This window comes from Dermochelys coriacea, chromosome 2 (assembly GCF_009764565.3).
Source record: "Dermochelys coriacea isolate rDerCor1 chromosome 2, rDerCor1.pri.v4, whole genome shotgun sequence".
NCBI lineage: Eukaryota > Metazoa > Chordata > Testudines > Dermochelyidae > Dermochelys > Dermochelys coriacea.
This window is the reverse complement of record NC_050069.1, coordinates 87913403-87935611: the sequence shown is the minus strand read 5'-3', so window position 1 is coordinate 87935611 and position 22209 is coordinate 87913403. Positions and strand designations below refer to the sequence as shown.

General features: G+C 41.4%; 1 protein-coding gene across 1 annotated transcript in view; it reads left to right on the top strand.

Moving 5' to 3' along the window:
* Positions 1 to 3334: 3334 nt before the first annotated feature.
* Positions 3335 to 22209, top strand: part of AKAIN1 (A-kinase anchor inhibitor 1) — a 30239-nt gene continuing 11364 nt past the window's right edge. Inside the window, exon 1 of the mRNA XM_038391305.2 lies at positions 3335 to 3384. The gene's annotated coding sequence lies outside the window, so the exon portion shown is untranslated. The remainder of the gene's footprint in view (positions 3385 to 22209) is intronic.

Below are 22209 nucleotides of genomic sequence, written 5' to 3'. Positions count from 1 at the left end.
GGGTCTCTTCAGCTAGGGAGAACCTGACTGATATACAAGGGAAACACTGAAACTGACTAAACAAAAATTCACTAATTTATTAGTCAGTTTTAGTAATCTTAGGTGTTGTAACAGTAGCAGGTACAAAAATTTCACACAGATATATGATTTCTTCCCCTATATCCCCCTTCCCCCCCCCATTGATAGTACCCTTTAAATGAGCAAATACAAATTTCTTGCTACATAACAGTGTATCTGGCATAATATGTGGTCCTAAAATGTTAAGGTCCTTTTTCAGTAACCTGACTATGCATGGTATTTTTTTTTACTGACTTGCAGTTGAATGAGCGATCAATCATTATTACTGTATTTTCTCTGGATAAGCGTGTGCTGTATTAATTATAATTCTTGCCTACTGTGTCTATCAGCAGCTGAAAAGCTGCCTACATGGAAGGAAAATCTTCTCTCCATTAATACTTCAGTTCTTGAGTATGCCCATTCAGTACAGAACTAGGCCCTTTGCAATTATTTCAGTAAGTACTTATTGATTCCACTTCTCTTATGCTGTGTCCTGAATTGTATTCCATCTCATTTTTTAAAAATATATTCAAGGCTGTGACACAATCTTTTATTTAAATTTTTTTCCATTAGATAGAAAAAAACCCATAAGATGCCTTTTATATTTATCTTAGTCTAGAAAGCATTGATTTGTATTGGCATTAAATAAGAGCCAGAAATGCTAAGATTCTGAAATAAAATGTCCACTGTGCCTTACTTATTGGATAATTTGAGTTTAAATATAGAATTCCAATAATCAAATAAATGATTAAACAACTTCATATATAAACAGTGGATAGCAATCATCTGCCCTTCAACAACAACAACAACAACAACAACAACAACAAAACCCTTCAGTTTCTTAACAAATCCAACACATCTACCCAGAGTTACAATGGGGAACTATGGAAGTTCATGTCACAAGATAATACACAATTTTTTGAAAATCTTTTTTGGAAACAGACTTCATTAAGCAAGAGATATTTGTCTTCCCTCCCTCCCCCCACCTCTCGCTCTCCTCGCAGGAACCCATTATCTTATGACACACCAGTAATCCCATCAATAGTCTAGTTAATAGCAATGGAAATGAATAGGTTTTATTTTAGAATAAGCAGATTTTGAATTCATTTCTTTCTGCTGAGGTCAAATCTCCACTAAATACTTGAAACTGAAAGAAAAAGTCCACATAAGTGTACATCATAAACTAAAGCAGTTTCGCCAATTTTCCTAGGCTATCCTAAAACTGTGCCTTAGCCTTGACCTAGACCACTGAACTTCTTAGAAATGATTGCATGCTTAATCAATCCCTGACCTTCCTACTGAGACTACCAATACAGGTGCTAACTTGTGCTAATATCATGCTTTCTATGTATGACAAAGCCACTTTAGGTCCAGGTCCACAAAGAAATTTAGGCATTATGACACTGAGCATCTAGCGTCTCCTGACTAATGGATTTCTTTGGGTCCAGACACCTAGAGTGAGGCAGCAGTGCCCATGCCCAGAGACACCTATGTTTCTGCCTACAGAACTTCTATTGCTGAATGCTTAGGTGCTGAGTGAGTTTAGGTGCCTATATGGTTAGGCACCAGCCAAGTGGGAGTTTTGTGGATCAGCGTGCTTAACCCTGATACTTAGGCACTTAAGTACCTTTGTGGATCCAGGCCCTATCTACTAGGAATTGGACTAAGACTAACTTATTTCACATAGGCCTCCATAACAATTTTCAGAACTGGGGTGAATTTGAACTGATGGAAGGTTGGTTATGCTGGTTATGCTGAAGGTGAAGAGGTTGTGGACAAAGAGAGAGAGAGCTCAGCTATGGAGAGATCAAATGGGACAGGGTTTAGAGAAGACTGTGTCAAGTGAGTGGCTCTTTGGGAGTGGTAATCCAGAGCTGAAGTGCAGGCAAAGATGTGAGATCAAGGAGTCAGATGGCTAATGGGATGAACAGGATAGCCATAGGGAAACTGAAGTTGCTGAGGATGAGGACAGCCAGGAGGCAAAATATGAGAAGATGGTGGATGAAAAGGAGCCTGGAGGGCAGTAATGATAGCTCTATAAACAGGAAAAATGTAGTTTCCTGAAAAAGAGCAGTAAGAAGTAGTGGGAGGTATCACTAAAAGATCAGTAAAAGAGTGTGGTGATTCCACATTTGAGTTAATTTACTATTAGGTGTGAATGACCTCTTTTTTTAAAAAGTGTATGTTAAGAACTAGAAGTTGATTTGATTTCCATAACTCACAGGCAGAGTCCTGAATTTCACTTTTGAGAAAGGAGGGGGGCGGGTTAGAGAGAAAGCTGGCTGAGTAGAAAAGGAAGAAGTTGAAGGTGGGGTTGTAGGAGCCTGTGTGAATTATGAAGACTAAGTGCAAAAATGTATTGCACAATGCAGAAATGCACTTTTGCCACCTGCTTTCTACTTGGCTTAATTTGTATTGCTTGAACAGCCTGCATGGGAACATGCCAAGCAGGGCCAGGTGTCCCTGTACAAGCGGCTCCCCTACATTTGTGTTCGATCTCTGTCTGCCCAGGGTTGTTCTAAATCCCACTGTGGAGATGAAGAAATGGCTCTGCCAGAAACCTGGGTGCAAAATTGTATCCCTCACAACAACCACAGAGATTGGGGTTCAGAAAAGTTAGTGAACTGCTTTCTCCTCCACCACCGTGTCTCCTTCTACCCTTTATTTTCTCTCTGGGGCATCAGCAACCTCTTCTTTATTTCCCCCATCCTCTTTCCACCGTTCACATTTCTTCTCTCCTTATTCGCCTGGCCTAAACGCCTCAGCGCCTGGGTAGACGGCGGCCAGCCCAGGAGATCAACTTGTGAAGTCTTTCAAATCTTAACCCTGGGGAACTAAACCCACGAAGCCTGAGCCCATTAGCCAGGGTTGCAGACGACGGTTGAAAGGCAAACCCCTAAAGGTCAGGCAGCTTCCAGCGGGGCCGCTGACAGGAGTTAATGAGGAGCAATTAGCTTGACCCCCGCTGGGAAGCGCTGCTAGTCCCTCGCCCGCCTTCCCCTGCCTCCCGCTGCGGCGCCAGGCTGAGGGGGTGCTGGCGCTGGCTCCTCGCGCAGGACCGGCGCGTGCAGCAGGCGAAGGACCGAGGAGTGCGCCGAGTCCCGGTCCCCCTCCTCCCCTTGCCGCCGGAGCGGTGCATTGTGGAGGGAGCCCGCGTCCCGCCGCCGCTGAGGAAGCCTCCTGCCAGCGGGAAGCGCCGAGGCTGGGAGCTGTCCAAGGTGCCGGGGGCCCTGCGACACCCCCGCCGGCTCCTGCGCTCCGGCCCTCTCGCCTCCTCCCGCCCTGCCCGCGGCGCCCGGCCGGACACGAGCATGGTGTTTGCTCCAGGTAAGGCGCTGCCCTTCGGCTGGCGAGTGAGGGGGTGCGGGCGGGCCGGGCCCCGCTCTCCTGGGGAGGGGGCTGAGCATCCGCTCGCTACTCACCTGGGAGCGCCACACGCCCGCCGGCGGCTCCCCGCGCCCGGCCCCTGCAGACCCGGGGAGGGTCCCAGGGCGCGCCTGGCTCCGCGGAGGCTGCGGTCCCCTTGGGCAAGCGCCGGGCGGAGCCCCCGGCCCTCCGCCCCCCTGGAGCCGCTCTCGGGGCCAGCGGGCACCCCCCGCGCAGGCTCCGGCCGCCGCGGCGGCCGGGCTAAGTTTGGCGGGGGCCCGGGATGCTCTGCGGGCGGTGGGGCTCGGGCTCGGGCTCAGGCTCTGAGTGCCGCTGAGTGCGCCTGGCTGCAGCTGCTTGTGTGGCAGCGCCACAGACCAGCCTCCAGCCCGGGGGCTGAGGGAGGGAGGCTGGAAAGGCTCGGGGGAGGGGGAAGAGAAGAAAATCCCCCGTCTTGCTAGCGGGGGCGGTGGAGGAGGAGGAGGGGAGGCTGCCTAGGGCCCAACTTGGATAAGTTAGAAACAAAAGGTCACCTAGGTGGCTGCTGTCAGGAGACAGCTCCTTGCGGGCAGGCCAGGGAGCCGCTGTACCAGAGAGCGGGCACAGCATGGGGCCCAAGTGCGGGGGCAGCCTACCTCTCCTCTTCAAAAGGCAAGTTCCAGAGGCTTTCCCTCGGGGCCAGGCGTCTAAGTCACTCCGGTCCTTTTGAAAACGTTGCTTGCCGACTAAAGAGATCTCGAGTATCCGAATGGGAGAGTGCCCTCGGGCCCCTCCTGCGAGCCTCACTCAAACCAACTCCACTGGGCGTCTTGTAGGATCCGGCCCTAGAGGCTTAAGATGCAGAATCACTGCTGAAACGATCATCCCCGGAGTTGCATTGGACTCCGTGTATTTTGGTGGGGTGGGGAGAGACTGAAGAAAATCAGGCTGGTGTGGGTCAAGTAACTCGTATAAAATGGCATTTGTCAGGGGGAGCTTATTGCTTTTCACTTCTTCCCTAAAACTTAGGGTACTAGTATACTGGTCCTGACCAGTGTAGCAGAAGTGAGATAAGAGGGATGTAATTTGAGAGGGTTTAATTTTTAAAGTTTTCATGTTCCTAGTCTCAAGTTTCTTTTGCTTTGGGAGTCTATATCCTGTCAGTTAAAGGGATATGAGTCTGAAATGCTGGAAGGCTATAATACCCTCAAAAAGCCTCTTTGGGTTGAACCGGTCAGCCTGACAACTGAAAGACACAGCATTTTGAGAAATTATCTGTTTTCAAAATATTAGTCCTGTATTTCAAGTTGCCCAATTGCTTGCTAATTAGATACAGCCCCTCCTCCCCCACCACTGTTTTGGATTGGAAAGAAAACCAAGGAAACAAGTTGTTTGTCTTAACTGAACCAGACTCTCTTTATTGTAGCATCCCTTCACACTCCTTTTATCTGACAGCCCAGATGTCTCTCACCATTAAACATAGCATTGTAAAAAAGCACCATGGGACTGGAGTACTGCAGCAAGAGATAAAATAATGAAAACAATTCCCCCCGCAAAGGATGGCAATAAACTGACAACAAATCTTCCATTGATATCTTGTGCTACACAGAACTTTCTTTTCACATGCCTAATCCATAAATAGGAAATTGTTTTATGCAACAATTCTGTTTCAAACAGTCAATAAGAAAAGTCAATAATTCCCTTGCTCATGTTCCCTTACGACAATTGGTACCATATCATAGATAAGGTAACGAATAGGGATATCTAGGAGGTTAGAAATCAATCATGGGAGTTTGACATTATCCTAAAATGAGAAAGGAAAAAGCTTGAGTGGACTGCATTTTTAATCAGTTTTCTTATTACAAATCAGTCTGAGTATTATTTCTACTTTAGATACAAAAAGTATACAATTCTATAAGAAGATTGGGGAAATATTTTGTCAACCTTTACCTTTCTTATAGTAGCTGTGCTACAAAACACTTTCCACGTTTGCTTTGGAATAAGAGTTTCATTCTGTCTTAAATTTTCTGCTCTTATCTTATTATGTATGAGCTGGTACTCTGTTTCATTTATGTGCTTTTCACAGCACATAAAGATGGTTTGTATAACTGGAAATGGTTATACAGTTATTTCCTTAAGTTTAATGTCTACAATGATAAACATCTAGTAGCCATTGGTTCCAGAAAATAATAGGATTTAGGATAATGCATCTTATTTAGCTGTAGCCCGCTATAGCTTCATTTTGTTTATATTCAAAAAAATCTATCAACTCCTGAAATAATGATGAATAAGTTACTCCACAGCACAAACTTGTACTAGATTATAAATTGTGAAATAGAAGTCAATCTTCTGACTTAAATAGAACTTTTAAAAGGCTACCCAACTGACTCTTGACAAAGAGATATTTTTCTTTAAATTCCTGCTACCTATATCTATTACCTTAAATTCTCACATCCACTGCTACCAATATACAGGTACCTATAAATCATTGGACCTGATGAACCAAAGCCAGAAAATGATGGGCATCTTTCAGTGTTCAAAAGAAAATGGGCCTAGTTCTTCACTGACTTCCACCATGTGTCTCGTTTATACCTGGGCAAAATGGGCATAAGATGCTATCACTTTGATGTGATCATGTTTTACACCCACTTTTAATTCACAGAAGATAGGTATAAATGACTATACAAGGTGCCAGGGAGTGGAGAAGCTAATCCAAAGAGCAGAGGTTTTTTTGTTTGTTTGTTTTACTATGGTTCACTGCATTGGTTGATTTGCTAATCACTTAGACGCTATGGGCTAGGCTCTTTGCCAGTGTACAGGGACTGTAAAGCCATTTCATACAGGTACCTAGAGATCCTACATTGTAGGAGACATCCTTTGGTGGTGTAGCTCCTCTATGCCATTCTCTTTACAGTGGAAGGTGTATGGTCCATGAAAAGGTGGCATGGACAAAGGACCCTTGTGTTCTGGCTAACCCCAGTTGTTACTGCTTTAACTCATGCCAATGAGTGAATTAGCCTTTTGTTGGCCCAAATTAGAAGGCTGTAAAAGAGGTGTGAAATCCTTCCCCACCCCAAGTCATGGCTGTAGTACAATACAGCCAGGACCAAACCGTGGGGTCTATGTCTTGAAGTTTTGTCTGCTTGCTGAATTCAGCAAAAGTACTTCAGGCAGCCTACAGAGTGGACTAGTTTTCTCTCCCCTCCCCCCACCCCTTCTTTGTGTCATTGGGTGGATGGGAGACTGCAATGGACCAGGGTCAGGTCAAAAGAAAATGAACGCTGCACTGCCCAAACTGCAGTCTGTCTTAAAAATGAATTCCAGATATAAAAAAAAAAATCTTGCAAAACTATATGCCATATAAAACCAATTATTATAAATAATTCCACTACCTACCACTTTGTTTTCATAGTGTATTGAATACCAAATTATTAAAGCATTCAATAGTTGGCACAAACTAGGAAAAGATGATTCCATAAAGTGACAATACAATGTTATTAACTAGCTGTTACAAACTCTTGTCCATCATCAACCTAAGATATTCATATATAAACATTAATTTTATATAGGCCTATTTCAAAATAAAGGTAACATTTAATTACATCTCTTACAAATGTTTCTAACACATTCTATAACAATTTAAAAAATACATTATAGTACCACTAAGAATTACTTTCCAATATTGTATTTTCAGTAATTTATCATAATTTATTTTTCAAGTTGTAGCCGTTCATGCTTATTTTCAACCCAAATGTGAATTTTTTCCCCCCATGTGGAAATATTGAATCACAACCAGTCATTTTGATTTGTCTGGGCATGAGCAAAAAGAAAGTGTCTTTCATACTTTAAGGCAATTGTCTAACATTGTTTTGCACTCAGATCTATTTTGTTTTGATCCTTCAAACTGTGTATGTGTATATTCCTGCATAAGGAATGCTTTTGTTTTCAGAAGTGAGTCTGAAAATGTTAAATATACAAAAATGTGTTTATTTTGCTAATGATCTAATGTTGGGATAATTGTAAATTTGCATAAAACTTATTGCATCTTTATTAGTTGTCAAGAATGGTACTTTCCTAGAGTTTAAAGCAAGAAGGAACCATTAGATCATCTAGTCTAACCTCCTGTAATCCCAGGTCATTAAATTTTACCCAGTTACCCTTGTATTGAGCCCAATAATTTATGTGAGTAAACCAGAAATTGTGTTTGGCTAAAGCATGTATTCCAGAAAGGCATCCAATCTTGATCTGAAGACCTCAAGAGATAGAAAATCCACCACTCCTCTTGGTAGCTTGTTCCAGTGGTTAATCATCCTCACCGTTAAAAAGAATTGTGCCTGATTTCTAATTTGAATTTATTTGGCCTCGGCTTCCAGCCATTGGTTCTTGTTACACCTTTCTCTGCTAGATTATAGCCCTTTTATACCTAGTATTTTCTACCTGTAAAGGTGCTTACAGTCATGAAAGAGGGAAGGAAAGGTTGAGTTTAGTTAAACCTGGCAGTATTTCTATATGAAGATCATTGAGCAAGCACATTTCTATAACTTCTGACTAGCTTGGACTTTTACTTCACGGTATTCACTGCTCAACACCATTTTGCTGCAACAATAATTCTGTCACTAGCACAGCTGTTCGTAAAATGTTTAAAGCTATTAGTATTGCTAACTTGCATGCTGACACTGCAGATTGTGAATGCATCCTGTACCAAAGGAATTTTAGAAGTCACATTAAAATGGAATGGTGTCCCTAGCCTCTGTTTTTCAGAGGGTGGAGATAGATGGCCGCAGAGAGATCACTTGATCATTACCTGTTAGGTTCACTTCCTCTGGGGCACCTGACATTGGCCACTGTCGGCAGACAGGATACTGCGCTGGATGGACCTTTGGTCTGACCGAGTATGGCCATTCTTATGTTCTAAAATGCAATGGAAGAGATAGCAGCTGCATACTTAAACAGATGTTTTTACTGGTCTGAATAGTCATAATCCTGTCTAATTTAAAAGCTGCAGAGGTTGGGGTCTGGTGTGTAGTCTGATGTGACTACATGATACTACATGGTGTTTTTTGCTTGTTACTTATGATTGCAGTGGCTGCTCTCAATCCTAAACTCTGTCTCCAGTTAACTGCCCAAGCCCTTAGGGGAGTAAGAAACAAAGAGAGAATTACATACCTGTAATTTTGCTTCTCTGAAGATACCCTATTGTAAGATTCTCAGTCCTAGGTCTTAGTTCCTTATCATGACACAGCTAGAACTGCCCTACCTCCAAAGGAAGTTTGACCCTTGAAAATAGCAGTAGCAGGGTAGGGCATGGACTAGGTGCCTAGTGGTTATCATACAAAATCCTTTATGGCTGTAAATGTTGCCCTCCAGTATTCTAGTCAGTTCTTACAAAGGTAAAAAGAGAAGCCAATTCACGAAGATCAATGTAAGATTTAAAAGCATGCCCAGTGTAGGATTATTGCTCCTTAGCTCAGGATTGAAGAACTCATTATATAGCAGGTTTCAGAGTAGCAGCCGTGTTAGTCTGTTTTGGCAAAAAAGAAAAGGAGTACTTGTGGCAGCCTAGAAACTAACAAATTTATTTGAGCATAAGCTTTCATGAGCTACAGCTCAATAGCAACATTTCTACTCGTCATAAGATAAGGTTTTGCAAACCCTACAAGCTTGGCACAGTATGATATAAAGGTTGCAATGAGTTTGGTGTGGCTGAGTGGTTAAGCTATGGGTGAATTATGCAGGCAATCCCAAACAAGTACCTGAAATATACAACAAAATCAAGAAGATTAAGGGGTGGTCAGAATTAGTTCAAGTATTAATTTGAGATCTGAATTTAATTTGTCAAGAAAAAAAATCTTAAACGTGTTAATATAGTGAGAGTTGAAATGCAATTTATTTTCTTAAATTATCCTGATCATACATTAAGAAAAATTCAGATAAATAGTTGAAAGCACCTTTCACTTCCAGGTAAATGGGCTGAATCCAAAGTAGGTCATTAGCGACCATCAGAAATAATGGAAATTAGGTTTCTATGCAGTGGTCATGTTAAATGAGATGGTCTTAGTGTTGTTTTGGTGGGGTTTTTTGTTCCAGACATATCCACTACTGGCCATGGGAATAATCTGCATCTACTAAGCAGAGAAGTAAAGCAGTGAATGGGAAAAAGAGAATGAGTTACTCTTACCTCTACAGTTTTTCCCTCCAGGGCAGAATGGGAATTGTTCTTCTAGAGAAAATTAATGGGAAATAAATTCACCTAAATGTACTATCAACTATAGTGAAAGCTGGATTTATTCATATAATCTTGTTAACCTGGGCTCCCTTGTATTAAGGGTACAAATAAGGAGTTAAATAAAAATTATTTTCAAATTAAAAATTAATCTATATATTGACTGGCTGAAATAAATTGCCTCAAAGTGGCCAGTCTATGATCAGGATACATACTCTGTGATAAATTAAGTGGGGGATAGCTCCCTTTTATGGACACCCAGTTAGCTATAAAATCCCTGTTAGTAGCTATTCTCTACTTGCTTTACCTGTAAACGGTTTTAAAAAAAAAAGCCCATAGGTAAAAAGATGGGAGTGGGCACCTGACCAAAAGAGATAATAGGAGGGCTAGAACTTTTTAAAATTGGTAAAAAAAAACCTTCCCCTTTGTCGGCTGTTGTTGTTCTCCAGAGAGAGGAGATGCAGAGGAGGAACAGGACTGAGCTATGCTGTAGGAAGCTTTAAGCCAAGTATGAAAAACCATCAGATTATACCTAGAGACTACTTATTTGAAACCCACAAATATGTAAGTAGATCAGGGAATGTCTAGAAAGATGTGATTAGGTTTATCTTTTTTTTTTCTTATTGGCTTGTGGACTCCTCTGTGCTAACCCCCAAATGCTTTTGTTATGCTTGTGACCTTTAAGCTGAACCTCAAGAGAGCTATCTTGATGCTTCATTTTTGTAATGGTTTTTAAGACCTAGCAAAAAGCCTAAGTTCCAGATGTATTTTTTTCTTTTTGTTTTTAATAAAATTCACTTTTTTTAAGAACGGGATTGGATTTTTGTGTCCTAAGAGGTTTGTGCACATGTTGTTTTATTAGCTGGTGGCAACAGCTAATTTCCTTTGTTTTCTTTCTCAGCTCTTCCCCTGGGTGGGGGGTGAAATGGCTTGAGGGTACTCCACAGGAAGGAATTCCTAAGTGTGCCTTCCCGGGTTCCAAAAAGGGGGGTTTTGCACTCGGGTGGTGGCAGCATCTACCCATTCAAGGTCAGAGAAAAGCTGTAACCTTGGGAGTTTAATACAAGCCAGTATTAATTTTTAGAATCTTTGCGGGCCCCCACCTTCTGCACTTGAAGTGCCAAAGTGAGGAATCAGCCTTGACACACACTCTCTAGTAGTCTGTACATTTGTACAGAATAGCATGCAATACATTTTAAAAGATTGTCATTGAAGCAGTAGCTGTGTCAGTGCTGGCAGAAATGAATAGTTTGACCTTAACAGTACACTGCTTCAGGTTTCTTCAGTCTATGAAGTCCAGGCAGGTGAGCTCTGTATTGCTCTCATTCAGCCTCATTAATCTCTGAAGTAGCATTATCAGAAGATTCTTTCTACCTCTGTTTATAAGAGATCTTGGAATCTTCTGCCAGAAGGAATAAGATGAGCCCATATTTCTTTCTTAGGGATGCACAAATGTGTGAGGCAGAAAGTGACGCACCGTATGCTACTTACAATGGTGCTCTTTGTGACATGCATCTTTTACATAGTAATACAGCAAACTCTAGCTTGCTTTTCTAATTAGAGCAGCTGCTGAAAACATGAAATGGTCACTATTGATTATTGCATCCATTCATAACTTGTCAGTGTGAAGGGGGTGCACATCTGTTAGCCCAAAAAAAGCCTTCCTGGTTATGATTTCCTCCTCCAATCCCCTGCAGACTGAGGTTTCCTGCCTTTGTCTGGAGAGTGACAAGTAGGACCTAAAGGAGTTCACGGAAAGGAAGCAGGTCAGCTGCACCCAATTTCTGATAGCACTTGTAAAGAGGAAAGTCTCCTAAGAGGGGAGCTGCTGTTGTTCAGAGAACTACTCTTCACTGATTGAAGGAGTACTCCACATGTACATAATCTTGTTTGCTTTATTGTCAGTTGTGACCTTGCTTGTAAATAATCAGTCTGAATTCCCGAGAGACCTCATGAAGAGGCTTAATTTTCTGCTGGCTTTCTAAAATAACCAGGCCTCTTTCCCAAAAGTGTGCAGTGGTTTGTTATTTTTTTCCTTGTGTTCCAAAAAGGGTCATCTCCTTTTACTGGTTAGAGTGAGAAAAGGGAAGAACTCTCCTGTAGTCAGGATTCAACTGTGCAATTTTCAATATTAGACTATGTATATATCATCTGAAAGTGACCCAGCTTGAAAGACCCCTAAAGGGAATAATGGATAATAAATCAGATGCGAATTTACGTTGTTATACAATAAGGAAAAATGACCTCAGGTAAATCCACACTAGGAAAAATGTGTTTTTAGCATGTGTTAGTTAACAAGTGGTAACTAACACAAAGTAAAATGAGACAATTTGTAGTTTTAATGTGTGTTAGTGGGTCAGAGTAAATGTTAGTAAGGCGCCTAAGGGTCCAGCTTGCAGTGTGGGCAGCTAAGAAAAAAAAAGTCTTAACTTTTAGACTGAGCACATCTCGTACACAAATTGACAGACACACATGCCATTTTCAGAGTAGAACTGCCCCTTAACGATTAGGGATATTGAGCAGTTATATAAAATTCAAAGAGCATTTCCATTCACACTTAGAAAAAGCTCATGTTTGTGTTCACTAAGCAAGCAAGATAACCATCGGGGTTGTAGGCCAGTCAAGAATATTTTCACATTAATTCACCCATCTCTCTGTATTCAAATGAGAAACAATGCTGTTTGCAACAATCATGTTGGTAATTTGGATGCCAGGTATCTTTAACTGCATATATAGTTTGTAAGAGATTGGGGAGTGGGAACTAGGAGATCTTAGTTCTATTCCTGTTCTGTCACTGGCTTTGGTTAAGTCACTTAACCTCACTGATTCTTTTTCCATCTAAAGAAAGATAGGATAATTCCTACCCCACACAGATGTTGTTATAAATCTTAATTAGTGTTTGTAAAGTTCTTTGAGATCTTCAGATGCAAATCACTATAAAAGCACAAAGCATTACCTCAAATGGCAAAATCTAATATTATCCACTATGCTCTCTTTGTTGGACACCTTCCATTCATTTATAATTTAAATTTACAATGGTGCATATAAGACCTGATCCAATCACAGTGAAGTCAGCAGTCTCTTTATTTCAGTAGGAATTGGATTGGGCCCACAATTGGGTTTTCCACTCTAGAGAAGCTGTATACCCTGCTAAGGTCTTCCCTTCAGCAGATTCCTGAACTTGCTGCAGAGATTGTGCTCTTTAAGAGAGAGGTTCACCTGCAGTTAATTTATCCATTAAAGGAAATAATTGTAAAAATGGAAATTAAATTAATCCCTTTAGCTTTGGAAAAACTGGGCTCAGATGTTCTGTAAGAATCAGCTTTTTTGTTTGCTGAACTCTGGCTACAAAAAACCTTTGTTTAGACTAGCCTTCAAATTTAATTCCATAAAGCTTTCTCTTGCAGCTGAGTCTGCTTACCAGATTTGTGTATCAGTCATATTCTGAAGTCGCAACAAAATATTTTATCCTGATGTATTATCTCCAATAAACTGTATAGCTCAAATATGAATAGTAGTCTGGGTACTGCAACATTTCTAATGGCTAAAATTGCTTAAAGTAAAGAACTAAAACTGCATCCAGCCCCTGCACGTGAAGAATAAATATAGCTCCTTGCAGAACATCTTTATTATAGATGATTAATTTGAATAGTCCATAATGACAGAGTTCTGAATCTTTATTTTTGGTAAATTGTATAGTTGGCCTATTTAGAACTTGAATGTTCTTCTAGAATGTATTAAATTGAGAAACTTAATTTGCTTCTAGTTAATCTTATTGAAATAGTTATGGGAACAAGTTTAAGAATAGCAACAAAAATATACTGGTTTAAAAAAATTGTTTGAACTTGTGAATCCCTAATGCAAGTTTGATGCTTCATTTATAGTGAGAATATTTCAAACATAACAAGAAAATTCACAGAAGTCTTTTTAAAAATATAATGTTGATACAACTAACATATTCACTGAAATTCCTGGGGATTTTTTCCTCTGCTTCTTGTAAAGTAGCAAAAAAACCACCAAACAGAAGTCATGAAAGCTCTGCTTTATGAGATTCTTGCTTGGATGCTATAGCTAGATACTTCTTAAAGATGTGAATGATGAATTAAGCATTAAATCAGAGCTTATGGGACAGTTTATACTCATCTCCCTGTTCTTTCAGAATTGGATCACACCGAGTAACAATCTATCAGCCCTTGACTGTTGCTGGTAAAGTGATCTGTCCTAGCTCAGTGCTGGCTCCAGGGACTGGAGGTTGTGCTAGGAGCTATGCTGGGTTCATAGATTATTATACAGCCAGAAAGGAGCACTGGTCTAGTCTGATCTCCTGTATAATACAAGCCATAGGACTTCCATAAATTACATTTGTTTGAACTAGAGCATATCTTTTAAAAAAAGATGACTGAGCCCTATATGTTCTAGTAAGAGTGAATTCTAAAATATCCCCTAAAACTAAGTTAGGAAAATATGGAATTACTCCTGAGGGCATTCTGTGCCAAAAAATAAAAAATTCTGCACCCAAAAAATTAAAATTCTGCACACAATATTTTAAAATTCTGCAAATTGTATTTGTCAAATAAATGTGGAGACTCCAGTATGGTATTGGGGAGCACAGGCCACTGGCTGCACTGAGGTGGGAGATCACTGTGCAGCTTCCCACCCCCCCAGGACACAGACTCAGTGGTGAGGCTGCACCAAACCCTAACACAGTGCAAGGACCCATGCCAGGTACAAGATGCAAGTGTGGAGGGGCTTAGTGTGAGGGGATCCAGGTGTGGGTTGAGAAGGTTCTGTGTGGGACAATCTGGGTCCAGGCAGCTCAGTGGGGGATCTGGGTGCAGAGGGGATCTGGATGCACAGGGGCTTTTGGGATTTCTGGGTGCAATGGTAATTGGTAAGAGGATCCCAGTGAAGGTGGTTTGGGCTCAGCAGGAGGGGTCTAGGTGTGGGGGGGACAGAGTTTGGCAGGGGGGTCTGGATGGCTCGTTGGGGTGGTCCAGGTGCAGGGGGAGTGGGGCTCGTTATGGGGGGGTTCTGGGTGCAGGGGGTGTGTGGCCTGGTGGGAGGGTCTGAAGGGTTCGGGAGGCACGGGGTTGGGCGGGATGTGGGAGCAGCTCCCTGTACAGGGATCCCTTCCCCTGCAGCTGAGGAGCAATGGGTGAAGGAAGCAGGGGCAGGGGGAGGAGTTTGCAGAGCTTCCTGTAGCCAGGGGAGAAATCTGGGGATGGGTCTGACCCAGCCCTGGATGCCGTGCAAGGGAAAAGGAAGTCCCGTCCTCCTCAGCCTAGCCCGGACTAGCAGCTGAGCCCAGCACAGGGTAGCCCACCAGCCGGGTCTTCCCCAGCTCCACCTCCTGCCCCCACAGTGATTTACCTCTCTGCTGGCTACCCTGGGCGAAATGTACTGCTGGGGAGGATCGCATGTCCGCTCTTGTGACTTCCCTTTGCTTCCCCAACAGAAAGTCATTTTTCTGCTGGGAAGCAAAGAAATTTGAGGAGGACATTGTGACAGGTTGCCCGCCCCCCCTTCCAGGGTGCCACCTGATGTACTGGGGTACCACTGAGCCTGCCTGTTGCAGCAGCCTGGGCTCCCTCACCCTGTCCTGCCAAGCCAGGCCCTCAAGCCTCCTCTAGCACACATACAGGTAGGGACATACCCAACTGCAGAAAGACAGACACAGACACTGAAATCAGTATTGCATGGGAAGGGTTTCATCTAAGGAATTGCCCAGGACTCAAGGGCACTCCCCCTCTGGAGAGTAAACCCAAAATTGTATTGTCTTGCACTGCATTGACAACTGTACAGCATAAGCTAATTGAAATTTGCCCTCTTCTTCACTGTGGACAGAGATAATCATAGCTTTTTGACCCCCAGTTATGAATTATGTAAACTGGGTTAAAAACAAAAACAAGATTATTAAGTAAGTAAGAGGTAGATTTAAATGATTATAAGGGATAGCCAACAGATCAAAGCAGATTACCTTAGTAAATAAACAAAAACCACAAATTGAGCTTAATACACTAGATAGGTGGGATATAAATTAGCAAATTCTCACCCTAAGTGATAAACTGGCTGGCTGACTCTTAAGGCACAAGTTGCCTTAGCTTTCCCAGGTTTTCATACACAGGCTAATGATCCTTCTAGCATGGGACCATCACTTCCCACAGTTCAGTCCTTGCCCCTCGGGTGTTTCCAGGTGTGTTGTTGCAGGGAGAGTGAGGTCCCCCCAACGATGTATTGTCCCCCTTTTATATCTTCTTCCCACTTGCTGGAAAGCTCTTTTGCTGTGATCTTGGTCAAACAGTTCCCCTTGTGTAGTGCTATCTCTGGCAGGTTTCTATTGTAAAGAGTTCCTGAGGTAATCCTTGTGTTTGTGTACATTTCCTCAATAAGCCATTAACAATGTTTGGCCTTTTTACACTTGCACCTAAAAGGCTGCTTGTGGGTGCTTTCAACCTCACATGTTTCAGTAACACATACATAGCCAAACTTAATAACTTCACAAACAATCCAATGAGATATTAATGTCTAGCAGATCTAGACTTTTAGAATACCACCTCACAAAACATACTCTGTACAAAGCATATTCTAATTACATGACAGTGGTGAATATTGGGGTGTCAGAGTGTCACGGACATAAATTCTGCACATGCGCAGTGGAGCAGAATTCCCCCAGGAGTATATGGAACCAATGAATGAATCTTATTCATTCACAGCTTAGAGACTGAAATACACATAAGAATCTGATTGTGCAACTGTTTTTAGGCATTTTTAATTCCCTTCTCTTTCTGCTGTAGAAGCAGCTGGGTATTGCCCTCAGACTTTCCATGCTAGTCAGTCATGCCTCCATATAACTCCAGAATAAAGAATAAGAGGCAATATTAGACACACCTAACTCTAATACAATGAAAGAGAAATTTCAGTCTCTTAAACATATACTTTTGTTAAGGTTACAACTTAATCCTATAATGTACACCCAGGGTTTATTGTCACACATCTAGATTCAGATGTGTCCAAAGCAGGCCCCTACTCCAGCAAACAGTTCAACTGGAACTATTCATGCATAAAGTTAAGCATTTGCATAACTGTTTTCAGGGTTGGGGTCCTGGTAACTGCCTCATTCCATCTTACTATACAACAACAGGTTTCAGAGTAGCAGCCGTGTTAGTCTGTATTCACAAAAAGAAAAGGAGTACTTGTGGCACCTTAGAGACTAACAAATTTATTTGAGCATAAGCTTTCGTGAGCTACAGCTCACTTCATCGAATGCATCTGATGAAGTGAGCTGTAGCTCATGAAAGCTTATGCTCAAATAAATTTGTTAGTCTCCAAGGTGCCACAAGTACTCCTTTTCTTTATACAACAACGTGACCAATTAGCTCCCTGATCTTGGACATCAAGCAGCCTCACCCTTTAAATCTCTCCTTGAAATCCTCCTTATTTTGGTTGGGCTTCCAGTGCTGAAACTCTTCAACCAGTTTATAAAAATAATTAGAAAATAAGCTTTTCATCAACTTATATTAAATTGTATGTTAAAAACAAATCATGCTACACACATTACATATGCAAAATATGTAACCATAGAAGAATCATCAGATGGAAGAAGATCTCACTCTCCCAACTCCTACTGCCAACCTAAGCATAAGGAACTGACCTCAGCTTCCCACTTTGTGGTACACTATAATGCCACATACCACCCACCCTAATTATTATTTGTATTATTATAGTGCTCAGAAACCCTGTCCCTGGGTGCCATTGCTGCTGCCCCCCATCTCCAAGCATGCACTGCCACTCCCAGTCAAGGAGGTTTATTCTTTATAACAAAGGTTAAACAAACAGAACACAGTCTTAAGTCAAGAAATTTTTCAAAAAGAATGTGATTTTTAGTTTTAAATATGGGTAACTTGAAAGCTGTTTACACAAAAAAGAACCTTGAATAAAGAACAGTTTCTAGTGTATATTTCTGCTAAATGAAATTACACGCATTGCTACTATGAAGCAAAACCTAAACTTTTACCTCCAATTTCCTTTCTTCTTTGAATGCTTGGGATTTATGCAACCTGCTATATGTGCTCAGCCATTCTCCTCACATGCATACGTGTCCATGCATAATATGTGTTATTAAAGATGAAACTCCTGGCTCCACTTATTACAGCTGCTTTTAGGGATCCTCAATGCTAGTGAGCAGTCACAACTTTGTCAGTGAAAAGGAAAAAGTGCCATTCATTTCATGAGTCTTCAGTGAAGCTGTGACGTTGCACTCCATATGATGTAACTGGAATATGCTTTATGCAAAAGGTCTCTTGTAAGGTATCATTACAAAGGTTATAACCTACTGAATATGTTCATCCTATTTGTATGAATGTATCATTCTTGTATCTGAAACTAGAAATATGAAATATAATTCTGAGGTCCTATTGTAATTATACAAAGTGTGGACCATTAATGGTGGTTTAGAATCTTGATGGCGCCCATTGACTAGGACAATTGACTGTAAATGGCTCTGTTTACCTGCAAGCCTGCCTGTGTACCTGTAGGCCAGCCCCTGGGTAATGAAAAATGAAAGATGGATTCCATGTCACCTGACACTGGAATCCATCTTAAACCTGGTGCTTTTCCATTTAGAAGGAGGGGTGAAGACCCGGACAGACAAAGGATTCCTGCCTTGTGCAAAAGCTATAAAAGGGATAGAACAGGACAAGGAGGGTCCCGTTCATGAGAAAGTCCCTGCTTTTTACTTAAGATGCCGGCTGGGAATTAACAAGAACTCTACCAGGGAGAGGATTGGGCCCAGACTAGGAAAGAATCTAGTCTGTGAAAGAAGCTTATTGGAACATCCTACTTGTTATATTTAATAAAATCACTTTTGTTTATTAGTAAATCCAGAGTAAGTGATTAATACCTGGGTGTGCAAACAGCTGCTCATATCTCTCTATCAGTGTTATAGAGGGCGGACAATTTACCAGTTTACCCTGTATAAGCTTTATACAGGGTAAAACGGACTTATTTGGGGTTTGGATCCCATTGTGAGCTGGATGTCTGGGTGCTGGAGATAGGTGACCTGCTGAGCAGTTTTTGGTTAAAGTCTGCAGCTTTGGGGGTGTGGTCCAGAACTGGTTCTGTGATGCATCAGGATAGCGTGTCTGGCTCAACAAGGCAGGGTTCTGGAGTCCCAAGCTGTCAGGGAAAATGGGCTCAGAGGTAATCTCAGTACATCAGGTGACAGTCCCAAGGGGGTCTCTGTGACTGAATCTGTCACAGCAGCCCTTTGCTGTAGGAAGATATGATGGGGTGCATAAACACCACATTGCTTGGCAGTGAGGAGTGATGTCTACTCAATTTTTCCTAGTCTAAGTTCCCTCACGATCACTCCTCATTTATCATCTTGCCACTGCTCTCCTTCAATTCACCAGAAATGCTGCTTGTTTCCTGCTAAATACCTGATTCAGCTGCCACTTAAACCAATTTTATACCTTTGAAACTTCATTGATCTTAATGGAGCTATTTCTAATTTATCCCTGTGTAATAGCAGGCTCGTGTCTTTAGCGTGTTAACTTCACAATAATATCTCACAACTTTGTGCATGGATATGTGGAGAGAAGCGAGTGATTCAGAGACTTACTGTAGCATGAATCTCTGTTGCAAACTCACTTCCTGGGGCATTCACACATTATTAAAGCTGGTCTGTAGCAAGCTGAAGGCTGCAAGTCTGAATGAAGGCCTGCATTATAGGGGGTGAGAGTGGGATTTGATTTCAAGGTCATGCAAGAAGACTCATGATGTTTGTGAGGGGGTGGAGCAAGTGCAGGGGTGTGTGTGTGTGCATGTGTGTGTGAAGGTGACTATATGCACACTGGGTTGACACCTTTCTGCAAATCTTAATCTGTTCTTGTAGTCCTAGTTTATAACTCAGTTTCCCTGAAAGCATTTCCTATACTCCCGTACTTTAAAGCCAGGAAACACCACAGAGCATGTGAGATCTTCCACACAAGAGGTTCTTGATTTTAAGTAACAATAATTCCACTGATTTATGAAAAAAAACCTTGACATCTATTTATAATACTATATTTTCCCAAAATTATTAATCATTTTTCTTTCATGGAGAGCAGCTTTGATCCCAGCCAAGAGTACTTAAAAAGCTTAGCTGCTGATGTACAGTGCCAGTTTTCCGTGAAACTGGAACTTGAAGTTTGAGCCTGGTGACTCTTTGGGTACATTTGCACTGCAGCTGGAAACATGCTTTGCAGCTTGTGTAGCAAGACGGGCTAGGTCTGCTTGAGTTAGTGTGCTAAAAATAGCAGTGCAGCAGGGATAGAACAGCTGGCAGTTTGGCCAGCTGTCTGACTACAAATCCATCCAGACCCCCTGCGTCTGTACTCGGGTGGCTAGCCTGAGCCACACTACTCAAAAAGAGCAAGCATATATCTGTCTACTTCAGATGGGAAGCACAGTCCCAGCAGCAGTGTAGATGTATCATTACAGTTTGAGGTTTTGGAAACCTCTCAAATTATTTTGGGGGGGTGGGGTACAAAACTACTGAATGTGCAAACCATTTTCCATGTATTGTGTCAGCCGGAGTAGCAGTTAAATGCAGTATCAGGAATTGAACAACTAGCTAAAAGCGGTGCTGTTTATTAGTGATAATATAACCACTCCCTGCTCTGCAAGCACTAAGTTGTTTTTTTTACTTAATAGTCAGATAACTTAGAAATTTCTATTATATAGATAGAGGAACTATAGTGATGGATGCCAGTATAAAAACCTAGATTAAAATGTATGGATGCCAAATCATTCCTTCCTACTCTTTGATACCCAGAACAGGATCTTAGTCATTAAACAAGGCTAGTTTCTGGACACAATACTGTTACCTTACTACAGACCCTCTGCTGAAACATGCATTATAGTTAGAGTTTTTTGGAAGTGGACCTACTGCAAAACAAAACTCCTGAGCACCAGCCACAGCCTTTTAATGTCCTCAAAGCACCCTGCCTGGTGCCATGGACCAAGCCCTTCTGAGCGCCACTATGGGAATGGAGGTCCCCCCCACACACACATGTACGTGGCAGGGGATAGAATTTTCCCTTTGTAAAATAATTAGGTCAAACATTCTTGCAAATACTCATACAGCAATATTGTGTGGGGTTTTAGTAAATTGGTTACTGTTACACATTTCCAAATGTCATAAGCTGATCCATTATATAATGTCAGCAAAATAAATCAGTGATTTGCTGGACACTCTCAAAACACTAAACAACAAATTAATCGTGTTGCATTATGCATGCTGCAGTCCAGAGTTCTGCAAAAATTCTATCACCACAGGCAAAAAAAAAAGTGACATTTTCATGGATTTGGGAAACATACTACACTTAATTGTTTGCCCATTTTTCATGGCGGTGGGGAGAACAAACTTCACAGGAAGAAAATTTATTCACATGTGGCTATTCAGTGTGAAAAATGTCTGTGAAGCTCTGTGGACAAGACGCCTGCTGCATCATCTTCAGAAATAAATTCATGTTTAGATTTATATAATATAACCTAAATGCAAAAAATCAGAAAGAACTTGTGAAATAAACACAGAAGTACCTCTAGATAAAGGGGGGGAAAGGAACAACATTCAACAGCATCATGCATGGTACAGTATGTTTTTATTAAGAATAAAAATTGATTTGGTGTATGAAGTGAAGTTTTTGGACACACATCAAGCTTCTAGAAATTTATATGAGACTGCATAAACCCTACTTTAATACATTTTGCTTTGTTTTCAATCTTATATTTATCCATTCTTCTTGATAAAATATCACTTTTAGGACACTAGCTGAAGTTGGCTGATCTCTGACTGCCTTACAAGAGGACAAATTGGCTCTGTGATACATTTAGTTCTTGTATAATAGAGAAATATTGTGTAGTTTATTGTTAAATGACATTGAACTACATCCAGAAAACACTTACTGTTTCAAATGCTTTGGAATGGAAGAAACTGAATAGAAGGGAGCGGATAGTGCCAAGAATTCAAGTGGTTCCATTGTGTCAATGTTTTCATCTAAAATCTGGCTTTCTAGGAGTTTGATTTAGCTTCTTTAACATGGGACCAAATTTTGTCAGCTCAGATACTAAGTGTAAATTCTTTCAAAATTTTAAACCACATTCCTATTTTATATTTTGGGCAAAATCTATCTTAAGGTATGGTAATTTAAACATAAAATTACATTAAGTTAATCATTACATTTTAAAATGACCTTGCTAAAACTAAATAACATCTCTCCTTACAAAGTAGTGGAGCTCACAAATTCCCTTTCTCATACGGCTAGGAGTTTGAGTGGTGTTGTGCTTTTGATTTGGACATATAACACCAAGACTTTGTATTGCTTTCCACCAGGTGAGAACAACATAACCCTGTCAAAGAATCTTAAATTTTATCTTGAAAGATTTGTAAAGTAAAGACTTGGAATTTCTCACAGCTCAGAATGCACGGGCTTCACTCAGAGCTTAATCTTCAGTGGACTCTGATTTACCCCAGTTCTTATGTAAAGAGCTCCTCTCATGTGGCTTCAGAACAGAGAGCAAATTACATATCCTGATACCTAGGC